Here is a 17,652-nt window from a genome sequence, read left to right on the forward strand (position 1 = left end):
CTTGGTGTAACCTTGAGACGCTCTGTCACTGGGACAATTACAGATGCTGGGTGCATCCCTGACGTGACACTGGAGGTCAGAATCTCAGCATGAAAAATCAAAGACAGTGTCTTCCCTTTCAACCACTGGGTTCATCTTGCTGAAATATGAGAAGAGGTTGGGGATTATGAAGGGCCAGGGGGAGTGTGTGTGTGTGGAGGGGGGAGATGGAAGAAATAGTCCAAATGGAATGGAGAATAAAATATTGTATGGCTCCTCAGTGAACACTAAGAATATTTGTCATAGGGGAAAAGGTAGGTGAAATTTAGCACTGTGATGGTAGGGGTAGCAAAGAGACTGATTGAAAGGCTGGTGTCTCTTATACAACAAGGGAACAAAAGTGTGTTTCTGTGGCCCAGAAATGAATAGTTTCACAAGAATTATAAACTGTCCTTTCTTGTGCCAATACCAATGGGGTTTATTTCTTTATGGAATATTAAACTGTAAATACATAAAAACTATGTATTCATTTTAAACCAGGTAAGGTAAAACATGTATAAATGCCTTTAATGTGCTTTCTGTGTTTTATATGATAGTTATTTACTTGAAGTGGGTTCTGCTGTGTTTGTTAATTATGTAGAATTGTGTCATTAAGCTGTGAGCAAGTGAATATTCAGAAATATAGGCTACGTCTACACTTGGCGCTATGGCTGTGATTCGGAGCCCAGGTAGAAATACTTGCGCTAGCTCTCTCTGAGCTCGTGTGCTAAAAATAATAGAGTAGCTTCGGTAGTACGATAAGTGATGCGGAGTGTCATGGGCTAGATGCCCCCAGCACTAACCCCACCTGGACCCCACAGGTACATATTTGGGGTGGCTGCCCATGCTGCCATAGCTATGCTACTATTTTTAGCATGCTGGCTGGATGAGAGCTAGCACAGGCATGTCTCTGGCAGCTGGGAATCACCACCCTAGCTTGTGGCGTAGATGTAGCCATAGTTCGTTCACACCCTTACCTGGACTGGAAAAAGTAGAAAATGGGCAGTTCATAGTTGTTGATAGATTTTAAAACCAGAAAGGACCACTTTCATCATCTTGTTTGACCTGTTTTATAGCACATGCTATAGAATTTCTTTTGAAAAGTGCGCACAGAATAATTTTAAATTGTAAAGCTTTACTTAAACGCTGCCATAATTTGAAAAAAAAAACAAAAACAGTGTTCTCCACTAATGGCCCATAACTACAGTAACACACCCACCCACTGTAGTGTTTTAGACAAGTAATATGGAACACTCTAGTAACATTGTAATGTGTTGTTAAAGACCATTGATTTCCTGAAAGGCTATGATACTGCAAGCCTTTGTCCTGTGGGCAGTAGTGTGCCAGGTAGTTGCACTGCAGTGCAAATGCAAGTGGTAACTCCAGGTGGGCACAATCAGGGTTAACTGCTAGGTCCTCACTAGTCTCGAGTCCCTGGCATAGCATTTCCCTTACAACAAGTACACACGGTAAACAGAAAAGGGAACAGGACCAATGTCCTTTCTCTATCTTTGTTCCTGAGTACAGAACGAATGACTGCCTGAGCTCAAATTTTAAACCTCTTAGCAGTTTGTCACTCCCATTCCCTCTCCCTTGCTATCCAATCCCTCCTTCATTCACTCATTCTTTCTCCGACCAACCCATGTCCAAAATGCAACTCCAGCAGCACCTGGGGAAGCCATGGATCACTTCTCAGCCCACATCCCAAGCCAGCTCCCTTGTGCAGTAATCCCCCACTGTGAGCTGTGCCTGCTAGCAGGGGATGCAGCTACGCAGTGACATTGCTTCATGGGAACCCTGGACAGAGGCATGATTTTCATCCTCATTGTGGTAATGAGACACTTCACTGTGCAACTCTCCTCTTAGGCCTGACTCATGCTATTAATAGACTGGATGTCTGCACAGCAGGATCAGGCTACACTTGTGCTCCCGGTATGGCTCATCACTTTTTTACTTGGCCTTTATGCACTCAGCACTCTGCACCTGCATAGTGAAGAATCAAGCCAGATGAGTATTTCTCTCCTTCTGTGCAGAGTGTTACCTTTCCTTTGGGGGAAACATGAACATAAGAAGGTGCTTAAAGAAAAAACCTTGGCACAGTAACTATACATAGTACATAACCCTACCGATATTTAAGATGGGCAGCTGGGAGCAGAACGATATAATGGTACCTAAAAATAACTTCATCCCTATTAAACATCATAATGGGGGGAAAAGAGGGTTTTGTGTGTGTGGGGGGGGGAGGAAGGGTTTGATTTCTTTTTAAAGCTGAATCTTGCATTTAGCTCATGCTTCTGGAATATATTTAGACAGGTGCAACCCTGGAGAAGAGGGGCCATCGTGAACTATAATGTAGTTTTATTTATCAATAGGACCAGTCTAAAGGAAATGGGAGAATTCATTACTGTTTCCACCTAGATGTTCAAATGCTGTCAGTAAATTCTGTACTTTTGGTCAGTGTTTATTATGTTTGGCATTGGATTAGAATGAAAGTAAAAGAAAATGAAGACAAAATCCTAAAGAGCTACGGGATACTATTGTAACTGTCTCCATTTCCCTTTATAAATGATGGATTACTTTTTCCTAGCTATTTAATCAGATCTTCAAACAATGCCACTCCAATTCCTCCGAGATGTTGAGAAGGCCAGCATGCACAGATGGCAGAGAAGCCAGCTATAAATACAAATTAAGTGCTGGGGCCGACCATGGTGGGAAGTACATAGCCCTCTCTGTTTAAATTTAGTCAATATACGGTCACCATATCTTTCACACTCAGTGTGAGCTCTGCACTGCACAGCTGTTCAGTTTTGGCCTGTCCACAGGCCTCAAACTAAGGGTTACCCCTAGCAACTGTGACAATCTGCTTCTTGTTAAGGCATAGACAATGACCTGTTAAATCCAGTATTCTCTGTTGGTGAGTATTTACAAGAGCCTAATGAAGTTTCAATATAGTCTTTTATAAATAGTTACCAACCCCTTTTTGTAACCATTAATTTTGAGGGAACAGAGTCCAAGACATGTAAAAGAGCTAACAGAGTTTTCTTTTTCTGATAGCCAAGATCAGGTTTATCAAAAAGCCCCTAGGTAAATTAATAATCTTTTTATTCCCTAAAATAATGGGGAAAATAAATAGATGACCATTTATCCTCCATGAGATTCGTAAAATCATGGCTACTGGTATTTTAGTTAGTTACAAATATTCTTGGCCAGCCTATGAACTTAAAATTAGGTGTGTCATCTATTCAATGGCTGATGCATAGTCTATTGGAGATATCCAGTATAGTGTCTGGTAGGGGGTAAATCAGAAGATCTTAAGATTCTTTTCTGTCTCTAGTTACTGTGATCCTGCTCTGATACCAAATCTTTCTGTTGTCATTACACAAACATGTAGCTTGATCATCTGATTCTGAGCTGACTTAAACAGCAGTTACTCCTGGTATACAGGAGTAACACCACCGATGTCAACTATAAAACCAGTGTGAGATCTGATTCAGACCCATAAATTATGTTCAGTGTAAATACAGTGGTATGCTGAGTTGAAACTAGACAACACTGAAATGAGTAATGCAAGCTAAATGGGTAGTGAGTTTACACAGATTATAACCTTTCTTCTAGAATTCCAGATGGAATTGTTAAATGTTAAATACTATTTAAATATATATTGGTTAGACATTGGGGAGCAAGTGAGCCTCCTGGGAAAATTAACTGAAATTTTAGCTTTTAGCTGAGATTATAGTTATGGAGGCATTGTATTTAACATTTCATCATCTTTGAATTACATATTGGAGAAATTGCTCTTCTTTCCATAATGAAGGCTGCAATCATTGTCCTGTGATAACCATCCCCTTTGCAGCTCTTAAAAAAATAATAAATAATGGCTTTGTTTCCAAAATGTTTAACTCTATCATCTTCTGCAGCTCAGCTTTCCTGGGTTGTTCAGCCTCCGCCTATGCTCCAAAGCTACCCTGTTTTGTTCCTGCTTCCACTAAAGAAGGACCATCCCTGTGGACCTTCTATAATCTGTAGGATCCGTTGTGCACCTTAGAGGTTTTCTAGAATAAAGCCCCCAGTATGTACTTCATGAAGAGAACAGGATGGTTAATAGTGAGGTTTTTGTTAGTGAATTATTTATTTTTAGAACTGTAAAAAACATCATTTGTACATCTAAAAAATTAAATATGATGGACATGCATAACTGCAGGTATGATGGACATGATCCCAGAGGAAAATTCTCCCCAAAGAACCTGCAAATAATTATTATCTTAATGCCCATACTTTCACTCAGATCCGTCCTTCCAATAGCTTGGTGGGGGTGGGGGGAGCAGCGGGAGGAGAATTATTTACTCCATAGTGTGCAAAAACAGATAAAGAAACTAATCAATATAATCCTGAAATAATCAACTCACATAAATGGATAATTGTCAATTATGTTTTTTTAATAAATTCCTTGTTAAACAAATTTTAAGTTACGGATATACACTTTACCATGGATACGTGAGAATATTATTTACCATTGGGAGCTCCAGACATTATAAGAAGTAGCTAACTTGAAAACAGAAAGATAAAGAAAATCATCTGTTACATAAAATAACTAGACAACAGGAAACTACATGGGTTATTTATGTTACACAAGGAGGATATACTATACTGGAAATATTTTAATAATCAGTTATTTTGTGTCCATCCACTGCTACAGGAAATGGGAGAGGCAGTTTCAAACTACAGACTATGGAGCATTGAGGGTTATAAAGAAAACTTTTGGCAAGCTTCACTTCAATTTCACAATTTTAGATGTTTATATCTGAAATGTCATGGTGTTGTAACCGGGGGGTGGGGTGGGGGTGTCCTGACCAAAAAGGAGATCATGAGCCGGGGGGAGGGTGTTGCAAAGTTGTTGTAGGGGTGTCCCAAGATTGCCACCCTCACTTCTGTGCTGCCTTCAGAGCTGGGCTCTGAAAGCAGCACCCTCCAAGCTTCCTGCAGTTAGAGGAGGTTCCTGGAGGTGGGTAGGATCTCCCCCATGCTGCTGGGAGTGCCCCAGCCAGGGGCTCCTAGCTGCTAGTCCACACCAGGGACAGATTAAGGCAGGGACCCCTGCCAGTTTGGGCACCCCCAGGAAAAATGGGTGCTCCAGCACTGGAAGAAGCCCCAGGGCAGAAGCCCCTACTGGATCACCCCAAGCCCCAGGAGGAAGCCCAGAGCCCAGGCTGCCCCAGATGGAGCAGTGGAAGAAGCCTGTTGCCTGATCTTTAGATTGTGTATTAATTATGTTGATTACTTAGGAATCCCCAGTTATTACTCTGAGGGTTGACAGGTTCTTGTCCCAAGATCAGGCCCAGTATTGTTTAAATGATTATATAGTTGGGAACCCCGATGTGCACAGTTGCAACACTTACACTGTAAGAACTCTTTTATATTTACAAATATAGTTTATTTAGCACAGTCGCAAACACCCTCAGTAAAGTAGATAGAGATACTACAGAATGTACATCTGCACATCCATGTACTCACACCATCCCTTGTGGAACAACCTGAAATGTTAGCCGTCATCTTCCTCATCATCATCACCTTCTCGCTCATCACCAGTGGCCATCATTCCGGCACCTCCCAAGAGCTACATCTTTTTCCTACCACCCCTAGGCTGGGATGCCACTTTTATAATACGTTACACTGATGCCATTATGTTCCATGCATATTCAGTAGGGGATTTTTTTCCCTTTTCCTTATTTGTATTTCCTCACCTTACTAATGTTGGAGTGTCTTTTTTCTATAGATTAGTATATCAATGATTTCAACTTATTATCATATATGTCAATTTGTTACCATGGCCCTTTTGTGGTTAGGTATCACATTTGTTATTTCTGTCTCAACCGGTTATTTCAGTTCTTTCCAACTTCCATGTTGTGGTGTACCTGTTAAGTTTAATAGGGTATGAACTTAGGAAGCCCCCTATGCCAACCTACTTCAATGCATCCTTTATGTTAAAGGTCACAACTATATAAGGACCTCATGCTTTAGCTCACCACCATGTATCTAGGTGAAAGGTCCCAAACATGTACGCTAACTTTGCTTTAGCTCAACATACAGGATGTGATCTGTAGGTCCCTTGCATTACAGCCAAAATATAGTCTAATATAAACCTATTATAATAAAACAAATAATCAAGCCCATAAGAAAATAAGAAAAGATATATAAGCAAGCAAGCAGGCGAGCCTTAGATGTATCTCATGTACCTGTTGTGTACATCAGTTCATTGCCAGGACACTTCTGTGGTTGACGCATGTATCTGTGGTCAGAACTTTCCTTAAATTCTATTTTCAGCTCCCCAAATACTTGGGGTTTTCCATTGGGCCATTTATCTGTTCAAAGTTCATAGGCCTCAAGCCTAATGTTAACTTGCTGAAGCTAATGTCTTACAGGATACAGACCTGTAGGTTTCTTGCATTACTGCTGAATATAATGCAAAGCAGAATATAATGCAAAGCAGTGACTATAATAAAGGCAAGCTAGCCCACTGGGCTACAAGCCCCCAGCTGGAGTGGCAGGGGGAAGAAGCCCCGAGCCTGGGCTGCCCTCGCCCCAGCTGCAGCCACCGGGAGTGGAAGCCCCCAGGGGAGGATATACCACCCTCATTTCTGCACTGCCTCTGGAGGTGGATCTGATCTCCCCACCAAGAGTGGCTGTGCAGGGGAAGGACAACTCCTATTGCCCCCTAGCATGGCCAGACCAGCAGCTAGGAGCCCTGGGATCCCAGCAGCAAGGGAGATCAGATTTCATGGGGGAGGGTTGATTTCATGGTCCATGACACATTTTTCACATCCGTGAAATTGGTAGGGCCATACCCGTCTACCAGGTTGCAATGTCTGGAGTGGAAAGCCCCAGGCCCAGCCCCTTGGGGCAGAAACTGCCACACTCAAGTCTCCCCCTCCCCTTTCTCTGGGCCTTGCCTTCTAACTAGGCCAGGTTTAGGGTTGCAGTGCTGGGGCAGAGGGTGCTGCTGCAGCTGGTTGTTGCCCCCTTGGCAATTTAGTATAGGGTACTGTGACATCCTGACACCCCAATATTCACCACTGCCATGTAATCAGGATATGCCTTATACAAAGTATGCCTTGTGGGGTGTCTAAAAGTCTTGATCTGCTAGACAGTAATATGTAGTTGAATTGTATGTGCTATCATCATATGTGAAGTTTAGCTGTGTATGTGTTACTGAAACATGTTGTGAGGTTGAAAACACCCACAAGCAGCCTTTCGGATATGACAGTAAAAAGGTCATACAATGTTAATGGTTTTATTGAGGAAATGCACATAAACAAGGATTACCCCAGGGACTGTGTACAATAGAAACCTCTCAGAGATAGCACTATGCAATGGAACTGTTTGACCCAGGTCACAGCGAAAGAGCTTTCCAGAAAGTGGGGAGAAGATATAAAAGGGGGGAAATGATATCATGGGGGGACCTCACGCTCCCTACAACAACACACCTGGAAACACCTGAGAAACAAAGACTGAACTGTGGGAAGTGATGGTCCCAGGCTAGAAGGATTTTTATCCTGTGTATGAAAACCTGAGAAAGCCAAGGCAGCTTGTGCCTTAAGTATCTGCCAGCCTGTTTATCATTCAGGGTGAGAATTTGCTAATTTATATCCTATCTATCTAGTGTGTTAAGGTCACTTCATGATTTTTGTTTATTTACTAAGGTAATCTGCTTTGATCTGTTTGCTATCACTTATAACAACTTAAAATCTATCTTTTGTAGTCAATATATTTGTTTTGTTTTGTCTCTAAAACCAATGTGGAACTCATACTTGGGGCAGAAAGCTGTTGCATATATCTCTCCACATTGAGGGAGAGGGCAAACTTTATGAATTTACACTGTATGGTTCTCTGTGCAGTGCAAGACAGTACAATTTTTGGTTTACATTCCAGAGGGGGTGTGCACTTGCATGCTGGGCAATCCTTAGCTGAGCTATCCCATGCAGAGCTGATCTCAACATCTGTGTGAATATAGCTGCATCTGGGTGTGTCTTTACCTGTGTGTGTGCAGGAAGGGGGCTTGAAAGCCTGTCACAGCAGCACAGAGTAAGGGGAATGCAGGCTGGTGGGACAGGCGGGCTCAGTGATGCTACATCCACCCTGTTCTCACTGTTTTTAGCCTTATACTCATGTTTCCCCACTTTTTTTATCCAGGCCAACATATTTAACAGACAAACCCTTACATTTTTCCTCAGAGGAAGGAAGAATGAGCTGGAGTTTGTCATCTGTGATGTGCAAAGGGACTAGCAAAGTTTACAATGCTATTTCCTGTAAGTTAGCCAGAGGTAGAGTGGTACAGGAGGAGGAGGAGTGGGAATTACAAGAGAGCTCTCATAAGTTGCAGTGCATGCTGCAAAAGAATACGTTTTATCTCCTTGCCTTCTCTTTGTAGACAGAGCAGTATTTGGGGGCAGAGTTGTATGAGTGTGTGGTGTAATCACCACTGCTCACCTGTGGCAGGTCGGAGCTAGGGCCATCTCTCTCAATGTGTATACTAATTAATGGTGGGTGTATTGAGAATTTACTATGTCATTATCAAGCCTGGAATCCTGCTTCCATCAGTGGCTACTAACTGAAGCTTCAGGGGAAAGCCAAAAAATCCTAACATAAAGCATATAGCCAGGTGTACACTACCATAAATGAGATGGGGAATGGCTTCCTGACCCCATCATGACATGTTTATGCCCTGAAACTTGAGAACTGATTGCCCTTGTTTTAATATGCATAGCTAGTGTGCTGTTCAAATGCAAAGCACCATATAAGCAGTAATAATAATGATAAATATAAATTTTGTTTATGTATTTTATGATGGCCTTCACCATAATATCATGACTGTGAATTTATAATGAAACCATGCAAAAATGCTAAGTTAGCCAAATTATTTTTGGTTTAAAACATTTCCACTTAAGTTGCCTTGTGACAGAGCCCAGCCTAAAACTATCTGTGCTGAAAGCCTGATAGAAGATGTGTGCCTTGCTGAAGGCTGCCAACTTCAGGCTGTAGTAAGTCATCACAAGTAGCAATTTCCAGAGTCCATTTTCAAAAGTGATTTAATAAGGACAGATGATCCAGTGGTGGGGGCACTAGCTTTGCTTTTGGGAGTCCTTGGTTCAAGTTCTTGCTGTGTCACGGACTTCCTCTGTGACTGTGGACAAGTTACTTAGTGTTGCTGTGCCTCCATTTCCCATCTGTAAAATGGGAATATTAGCACATCCTTACATTAGAGGCATGTTATTAAAGATTGAGAGGTTCTCAGATACAACAGTAATGGGCCCATATATCTATATCTATCTATCTATCTATCTAGGAGCCAAAGTTCCACTGATTCTCAATGAGACTTGGACACCGAAGTCACTTCTGAAAATGGGCTTTAGGGTAACATTTTCAAAAGGTACTTAATTCACTTAGGAACCTTATTCTGTTTGAAAGTTGACAGGACTGAGGCTCCTTGGTCATTTAGACACCTTTTGAAAATTCAAATTTAGAATATAACAAAGATGAAAACATTAAGGCCCAATAGCAATATAATAGAATTTTACAAACTTTATTCTAAAAACTTAGTGTTTGAGAGAATCTCCTATCTATAGCTTAGAAGGTAGAGTATTAGTTATTAAATTATATACAAATAGTTTAATTTAAAAATAACTATAAAAAAGGCTATGTTTTCCTCTTAAATTGATAGTTCTTTCTTAAACCCAGCTACAGAATCTAATGAATATGTTTTTTTTTATTTCCTTAATAAATAATACATAATAGTAATAAATAATAGTCAGGAGAAAACTAGAAGGCATTTTGCTAACACATTGTATTAAGTGATGCTAATTACAATATCCATTACTGTATATTGACCTTACATAGTAACTTCAGAAGAATCACAAAATGGAATGAATAAGTGCACACTTAGTCTTAACACTTCAGGATTTGTTAGCATTTAATTTGTTAGGTAATAGCACTGAATTGACTATCTATGAGTATGAAAAATGATGTACTTCCTAGTCTCGTATTAGTTACTTGCAGACAATTAAGTGTAATTATTATCACTTAATATAGGAACTCTTACTATAAATTCAGAGCCTTGTTTTTATTTTATTTAATTTAAACCTTGAAAAAGAAGAAATGTGTTGTGGTGTGAACAAGCGCAAGAGGCGAGGGCTCCTGCCTTATACTGAGAAAGAGGGACAATTAGTGAGTTATCTCAATGCCTATACACAAATGCAAGAAGCCTGGGAAACAAGCAGGGAGAACTGGAAGTTCTGGCACAGTCAAGGAATTATGATGTGATTGGAATAACAGAGACTTGGTGGGATAACTCACATGACTCATGCATGCATCTGATGAAGTGAGCTGTAGCTCACAAAAACTTATGCTTAAATAAATTTGTTAATCTCTAAGGTGCCACAAGTCCTCCTTTTCTTTTTGTGCATACAAACTAACATGGCTGCTACTCTGAAACCTGTCACATGACTGGAGTACGGTCATGGATGGATATAAACTATTTAGGAAGGACAGGCAGGGCAGGAAAGGCGGGGGAGTTGCATTGTATGTAAGAGAGCAGTATGACTGCTCAGAGCTCCGGTATGAAACTGCAGAAAAACCTGAGCGTCTCTGGATTAAGTTTAGAAGTGTGAGCAACAAGGGTGATGTCGTGGTGGGAGTCTGCTATTGACCACTGGACCAGGGGGATGAGGTGGACGAGGCTTTCTTCCGGCAACTGACTGAAGTTACTAGATTGCAGGCCCTGGTTCTCATGGGAGACTTCAATCACCCTGATATCTGCTGGGAAAGTGATACAGCAGTGCACAGACAATCCAGGAAGTTTTTAGAAAAGTGTAGGGGACAATTTCCGGGTGCAAGTGCTGGAGGAACCAACTAGAGGCAGAGCTCTTCTTGACCTGCTGCTCACAAACCGGGAAAAATTAGTAGGGGAAGCAAAAGTGGAGGGGAACCTGGGAGGCAGTGACCATGAGATGGTCAAGTTCAGGATCCTGACACAAGGAAGAAAGAAGAGCAGCAGAATATGGACCCTGGACTTCAGAAAAGCAGACTTTGACTCCCTCAGGGAACTGATGGGCAGGATCCCCTGGGAGAATAACATGAGGTGGAAAGGAGTCCAGGAGAGCTGGCTGTATTTTAAAGAATCCTTACTGCGGTTACAGGGACAAACCATCCCGATGTGTAGAAAGAATAGTAAATATGGCAGGTGACCAGCTTGGCTTTACAGTGAAATCCTTGCTGAGCTTAAACACAAAAAAGAAGCTTACAAGAAGTGGAAGATTGGACAAATGACCAGAGAGGAGTATTAAAATATTGCTCAGGCATGCAGGAGTGAAATCAGGAAGGCCAAATCACACTTGGAGTTGCATCCAGCAAGAGATGTTACGAGTAACAAGAAGGGTTTTTTCAGGTATGTTAGCAACAAGAAGAAAGTCAAGGAAAGTGTGGGCCCCTTACTGAATGAGAGAGGCAACTTAGTGACAGAGGATGTGGAAAAAGCTAATGTACTCAATGCTTTTTTTGTATCTGTCTTCATGAACAAGGTCAGCTCCCAGACTACTGCACTGGGCAACACAGCATGGGGAGGAGGTGACCAGCCCTCTGTGGAGAAAGAAGTGGTTCGGGACTATTTAGAAAAGCTGGACAAGCACAAGTCCATGGGGCCGGATTCGTTGCATCCGAGAGTGCTAAAGGAGTTGGCGGATGTGATTGCAGAGCCATTGGCCATTATCTTTGAAAACTCATGGCGATCGGGGGAGGTCCCAGGTGACTGGAAAAAGGCTAATGTAGTGCCCATCTTTAAAAAAGGGAAGAAGGAGGATCCTGGGAGCTACAGGCAATTCAGCCTCACCTCAGTCCCTGGAAAAATCATGGAGCAGGTCCTGAAGGAATCAATTCTGAAGCACTTAGAGGAGAGGAAAGTGATCAGGAACAGTCAGCATGGATTCACCAGGGGCAAGTCATGCCTGACTAATCTAATTGCCTTCTAGGACGAGATAACTGGCTTTGTGGATGAGGGGAAAGCAGCGGACGTGTTATTCCTTGACTTTAGCAAAGCTTTTGACATGGTCTTCCACAGTATTCTTGCCAGCAAGTTAAAGAAGTATGGGCTGGATGAATGGACTATAAGGTGGATAGAAAGCTGGCTAGATTGTCGGGCTCAACGGATAGTGATCAATGGCTCCAGGTCTAGTTGGCAGCCGGTATCAAGTGGAGTGCCCCAAGGGTTGGTCCTGGGGCTGGTTTTGTTCAATATCTTCATTAATGATCTGAAGGATGGGGTGCTTTGCACCCTCAGCAAGTTTGCAGATGACACTAAAGTGGGAGGAGAGGTAGATACGCTGGAGGGTAGGGATAGGATACAGAGGGCCCTAGACAAATTAAAAGGATCGGGCCAAAAGAAATCTGTCCTCAATAAGGACAAGTGCAGAGTCCTGCACTTAGGGCGGAAGAATCCCATGCACCAGTACAGACTAGGGACGGAATAGCTAGGCAAAGGACCTAGGGGTTACAGTGGACGAGAAGCTGGATATGAGTCAACAGTGTGCCCTTGTTGCCAAGAAGGCCAATGGCATTTTGGGCTGTATAAGTAGGGGCATTGCAAGCAGATCAAGGGACGTGATTGTTCCCCTCTATTCGACATTGGTGAGGCCTCATCTGGAGTACTGTGTCCAGTTTTGGGCCCCACACTACAAGAAGGATGTGGAAAAATTGGGGAGTGTCCAGCGGAGGGCAACACAAATGATTAGGGGACTGGAACACATGACTTATGAGAAGAGGTTGAGGGAACTGGGTTTGTTTAGTCTGCAGAAGAGAAGAATGAGGGGGGATTTGATAGCTGCTTTCAACTACCTGAAAGGGGGTTCCAAAGAGGATGGATCTAAACTGTTCTCAGTGGTAGCTGATGACAGAACAAGGAGTAATGGTCTCAAGTTGCATTGGGGGAGGTTTAGGTTGGATATTAGGAAAAACTTTTTCACTAGGAGGGTGGTGAAGCACTGGAATGCATTACCTAGGGAGGTGGTGGAATCTCCTTCCTTAGAGGTTTTTAAGATCAGGCTTGACAAAGCCCTGGCTGGGATGATTTAGTTGGGGATTGGTCCTGCTTTGAGCAGGGGATTGGACTAGATGACCTCCTGAAGTCCCTTCCAACCCTGATATGATTCTATGATTCAAGCATTTTGTGGATGACTAGACTGTTATACCCCTGGAAGCCTCATTTTCCAAGGAGGAATTTTTGTGTGCAAAGCAAATGTTTCCTTGAATGGTGTTAGGGTGCTTTCCCTTCACCCTTTCCCCTGGTTCTTGTCACATGGACAGAAAGCAGAAGACCAGAAGTCTGAAGTGTAGACAATGCAATGTTTATTGGGGTTTGTTTCCAGCAAACATGTATTCCATAACTCTGACGCCACAGAGTCTTGTTTCCCAGTGTCTCATCCCCCTCTCCTCAGGAGGCATAATTATACCTGAAATGCACGCCCACAGTCCCTTACAACTTGGGGTCATGTTCCATTTTGGGTCTGGGGTCTTCATCCCACCTCTTTTGTACCCCATGGGAGGGGTAAGGAGTGAGGTTGTGCTCTGGTCAGGACTGGCATTTCTTTGGTCTTTTAGTGTTTTATACCTCCCCTCCAAGCCTTTTTGCCCCTCTGACTGGTTGCTTGATTTTGCCTTCAGATAAGGGTTAAGGCAATCTTAAAGTGTGATCTGAGTAACACTTTAACTGCTTTTATCTATTCCCATTGTATAAACAAATCCATTTGACTAGGCAGAAGCAACATCACAGTGTCTTTGTCCTTTGTTTACACATATTAGTATAAGAGTATCAAAAAGTCAAACCCAAAACTCTATCCCAGGCTAACAAACAGACCTATATACTAACAAACAGCTCATATAATAGTTTCTCATTCAGGTTTGGCACAAGCTCAGGCTTTTATTCTTCACTTACAGTAATATAGCATATTACATAGCGATCTAGCACTGTAGAAAAAATCCCCAGAATTTGCTGAGTCAAGTTTTAGCTAAGCCTTAATAGGTTATAATGTCAGTTAAGTTTGGGGAATTCAGATTGTTGATGTTTACTGCTACCTGCATCTAACAGTTATCCATCTGTTTCTACTCATCTCTGAATGTGGCAATTCTCAAAAGTAATGTGCACTGAGAAGGTTGATGGGTTTGTTTTATTTCCCATCTTGTGAACTGCAGGCTTCTGATTGCATGGATGAAGCAATATATATATAATGTTATGTGGTTATTTTTTGAGTTTTACATTAAATTACAGGTGAAGAACAGAGAGACAATCATACATGTGATATATGCATGCACATATTTACTCATAAACAAAGGAAATCAAGTACACAGTGAAGATGTAGTAGTCATTGCATCTTTTGTTCAAGGTGTCACATAATTAAGTGCTTAAAGGAAGCCCAGCGGCATCAGCATATTTTAGCCATAAACAGAACAGTTAGCTTCTGCAGGGTATTTGGTACTGACTGTAAAATGAAAGGAAAAAAGAACAAGAGGAGAAGAAACCAAACAAAATGATAAAGGAGAAGGGCTAATGCACATCGCTGGTGAAATTGCATTGACATTCAGTAGAGGTGAATGTGACTTGAACAGTGATTCCAGTACAGGTTTCAGAGGAGTCATCATGGAGATGGTTGTTATCCTGCTAACCTATTTTGAAAGCAGGAAGTGACACAATTGGATCTCAATTTTCAAGCATAAGTGCATATGTCAGGGCACTCAGATCTACTTTTGAGCACTCAAACTAGAACCAAGGCACATAAAATGGGTATCTGGGTACCTACAGTAAATGTTAACTTGAGTACCCCAATTTATACACTCAAGTTTGGAAGCTGGGCTCCTTTTGGGGGGAATGGAGATTTAAAACAAAGCACAAGATTCCCTCTTGACAATCACAGTTCTCCTAGAATCTTAATATTCCACCTATCCTCCACAAAGATTTCTTGATCAATAGGGTGAATTAGGGTATCCATGTTAACATTTACTGTAGGTAGCTAGAAACCCATTTTGTGTGCCTTAGTGCCAGCTTGAGTTCTTAAATGTGGAACTGAATACACTGACATTTGCACCCAGGCTTGAAAATAACAAAAGGCACCTATAAAAATGTGAAATTTCAGTGGTTATGTTGGGAAGGAATAAGTGTAGGTTCAACAAGGATTTATGCACAATTACAGCAATGTGTCAACAAGTCTAGCATTTCCCTTTGTGCCATGTTATAGTTTAAAGATTATATATGGAGGCTAGGGAGCATAAGCAACTTCCACACAGTAATTTGTAAATTTAATAGGTAGGGATAGCTAGGTGCAAAATGGTAATATACTTTTCCATATAAATCACATTGGAGGCAACTGTAAACTCTAAACTGTTTGCAAGTATAGCAAATCTACCTTTAAGAGCTTTGTCTGGATCATTTTTAATCTCTCCAGGTAAAGTAACTTCACTAACCTGGAGTTAAGATTAAAATATTCTATCACTTCCACGAAAGAAATCCATAAGAGAGCACTGTAGATTTCTCAGAACAAACACAAATATTTGAAAGCTATGGTATTTCAAAATAAAGTTACACTTTACAAAAACAAGTTAAAACATTTGAAAGGGTCCAAAGATTATCCAAACACCCTTAACTCTGCCTTTTCAGCACCGTACTGCAGGTAATGTTTTCTAGGACACAAATGGGTAAACTTTTGTGGTGGGTAGATGAAGTTCTCTCTGGTTGCCGTTGGAGTGCCATTGTGTGACATGCAGTGCTGTTAGTGTTGTGTTGGTCCCAGGATGTTAGAAAGACAAAGTAGGTATGCCCTAAAGATATTTTATTCAACCACCACATTCATTGTAAACTGTCTGCCATTGTGCTAGGCAGTTAAGGTGTTTTGTCTGACATCAACTGTGCGTTTTGTTTCTGAAGTAGAAATCTGAATCTGGAATTTCCAGACTTTTTATTTTTTTAACTAATGTTCTCTGGTGAGTTTATTTGCTGAAGTGATAAATTATTTCATCCCTAATTCCAGGGTGATGCAGCTTTTTACATAGGAATTTCCTTAAGCTCAAAAAAAAAAAATTAAGAATTGCTCAGAAGCAGGAATTCTTGCTGTTCTGGAACTCTGGTGGCCCTTGTAAAGGGCTCTATGCCTTTCCAGAGGATTTCCCACCTCCACATGTGGCTATTCTCCTCCATTCTACAGTCAGTGTCTTACAGAGGAAGAATTTTTCAGTGGTTAGGGCACTGATTTGGGACTTGTGAGACCAGGGTTCAAGTCTTTGTAAAATGGGGATAATAGCATTTCCTTACCTCACAGGAGTGATGAAGATAAATACAATAAAGACTGTGAGGTACCCAAATACTCTAGTAATGGAGGTGTGGGGTCATGTAAGTACCTAGGATAGGTGGACCTGTTTACTTCAAATTGTTTCTTTCCTTCTAGGTTAGACAAGTGTGCTTACCACATCGTTTTGCTGACTTGAGTTATATGTACTGGGGCTCTGACTTTACATGCCATGTGTCCGCTCAGGGAAATTTAATCCAAGAGTTAACCCTCCACTTTCTCCGAAACATGCTTGTTTCTAATGGAGGCTTAGATGGAGCGGCAGCACTAAGCCCCATTGTAATAAGATCTCCACATTCATTGTAAGCTGTCCGAGTACTGACTGGTTTTATAACTAGTGTTCTAGCCTGTCATCCTCACAACGGGGAAGGAAGGATTTAAAGCTGGAAGCCTTTCTTTTGAGTAGCTGTTTGTTCAAAGGCAAGAAAGGCTTAGACATATCTGAGCATGTTTTGCTTGTGGGGAAACAGCAAGCTGATCATTAGGCATTTTTTGTCAGTAATGTTCAGTTGCTGGCTCTGCTCCCTGACTCTAAAAGATTTAGAAGAAGAGAGCATGCCGTCACACAAGCGGCCCACTTAGGATGCTGCTTGATCGAAAACTGGTGATGCGTTTGTTCACAGCATATGATCAGCTGTACCTGAGCTCCATCCTTTCGGGTATAAAATGAAAGAAAATATTACTGATTGGCACAGAAGTTTAGAGGAAACCATCTAGCCTCGGTAGAGTGAATTAATGTTTGAGAATGAAACGCTTCCACAAGTGTTCAGGATCATTATCATTGGGCTAATTCCACACCTTGCCCTGGGCATCTGTGTAGGAATTTTAATCTAAGGTGAATCAGGGGATCCATGTCATGGGTTGGAATAGAGGGGGATGTGGAACAGCTGTGAAGTAACTCTGCAACCAGGACTAGCAGAGCTATTAAAGGAAGCGGGGACCTTCTGCAAATCAGATTAAATGTCCCTTTATGGGACCCAATACTGTGTCTGCCACAGGAGGCAGGGTCCAAAGGTTTCCCTCATCAGTAGGTGGGGGAATCCTAGAGATCTGTACTATCCCTCTACTTCTGCTTGCCCTTAATCAGAGCAGGTCAAGAATTTTTGTTGTTGTTCTGTGGAAAATTACATTGAAAACAAAAACATTTTTGGCTTCGTCAACATTCCCACATGAATTTTCAATGTTGTGTCAGAAAATCAAAACTGATTTTTGGGTGTTACTGAACAGTAAAAAAAGTAATTTTCTTTGTTTCTTTTGG

General features: G+C 41.7%; 1 protein-coding gene across 2 annotated transcripts in view; it reads left to right on the forward strand.

Annotated features, from left to right (window-relative positions):
• The window catches only part of DCC (DCC netrin 1 receptor), a 928,337-nt gene that overhangs the window by 557,950 nt on the left and 352,735 nt on the right, over positions 1-17,652 (forward strand). The gene's annotated exons all lie outside the window — the stretch shown is intronic.

Source organism: Chelonia mydas, chromosome 5 (assembly GCF_015237465.2).
Source record: "Chelonia mydas isolate rCheMyd1 chromosome 5, rCheMyd1.pri.v2, whole genome shotgun sequence".
Taxonomy (NCBI): Eukaryota; Metazoa; Chordata; order Testudines; family Cheloniidae; genus Chelonia; species Chelonia mydas.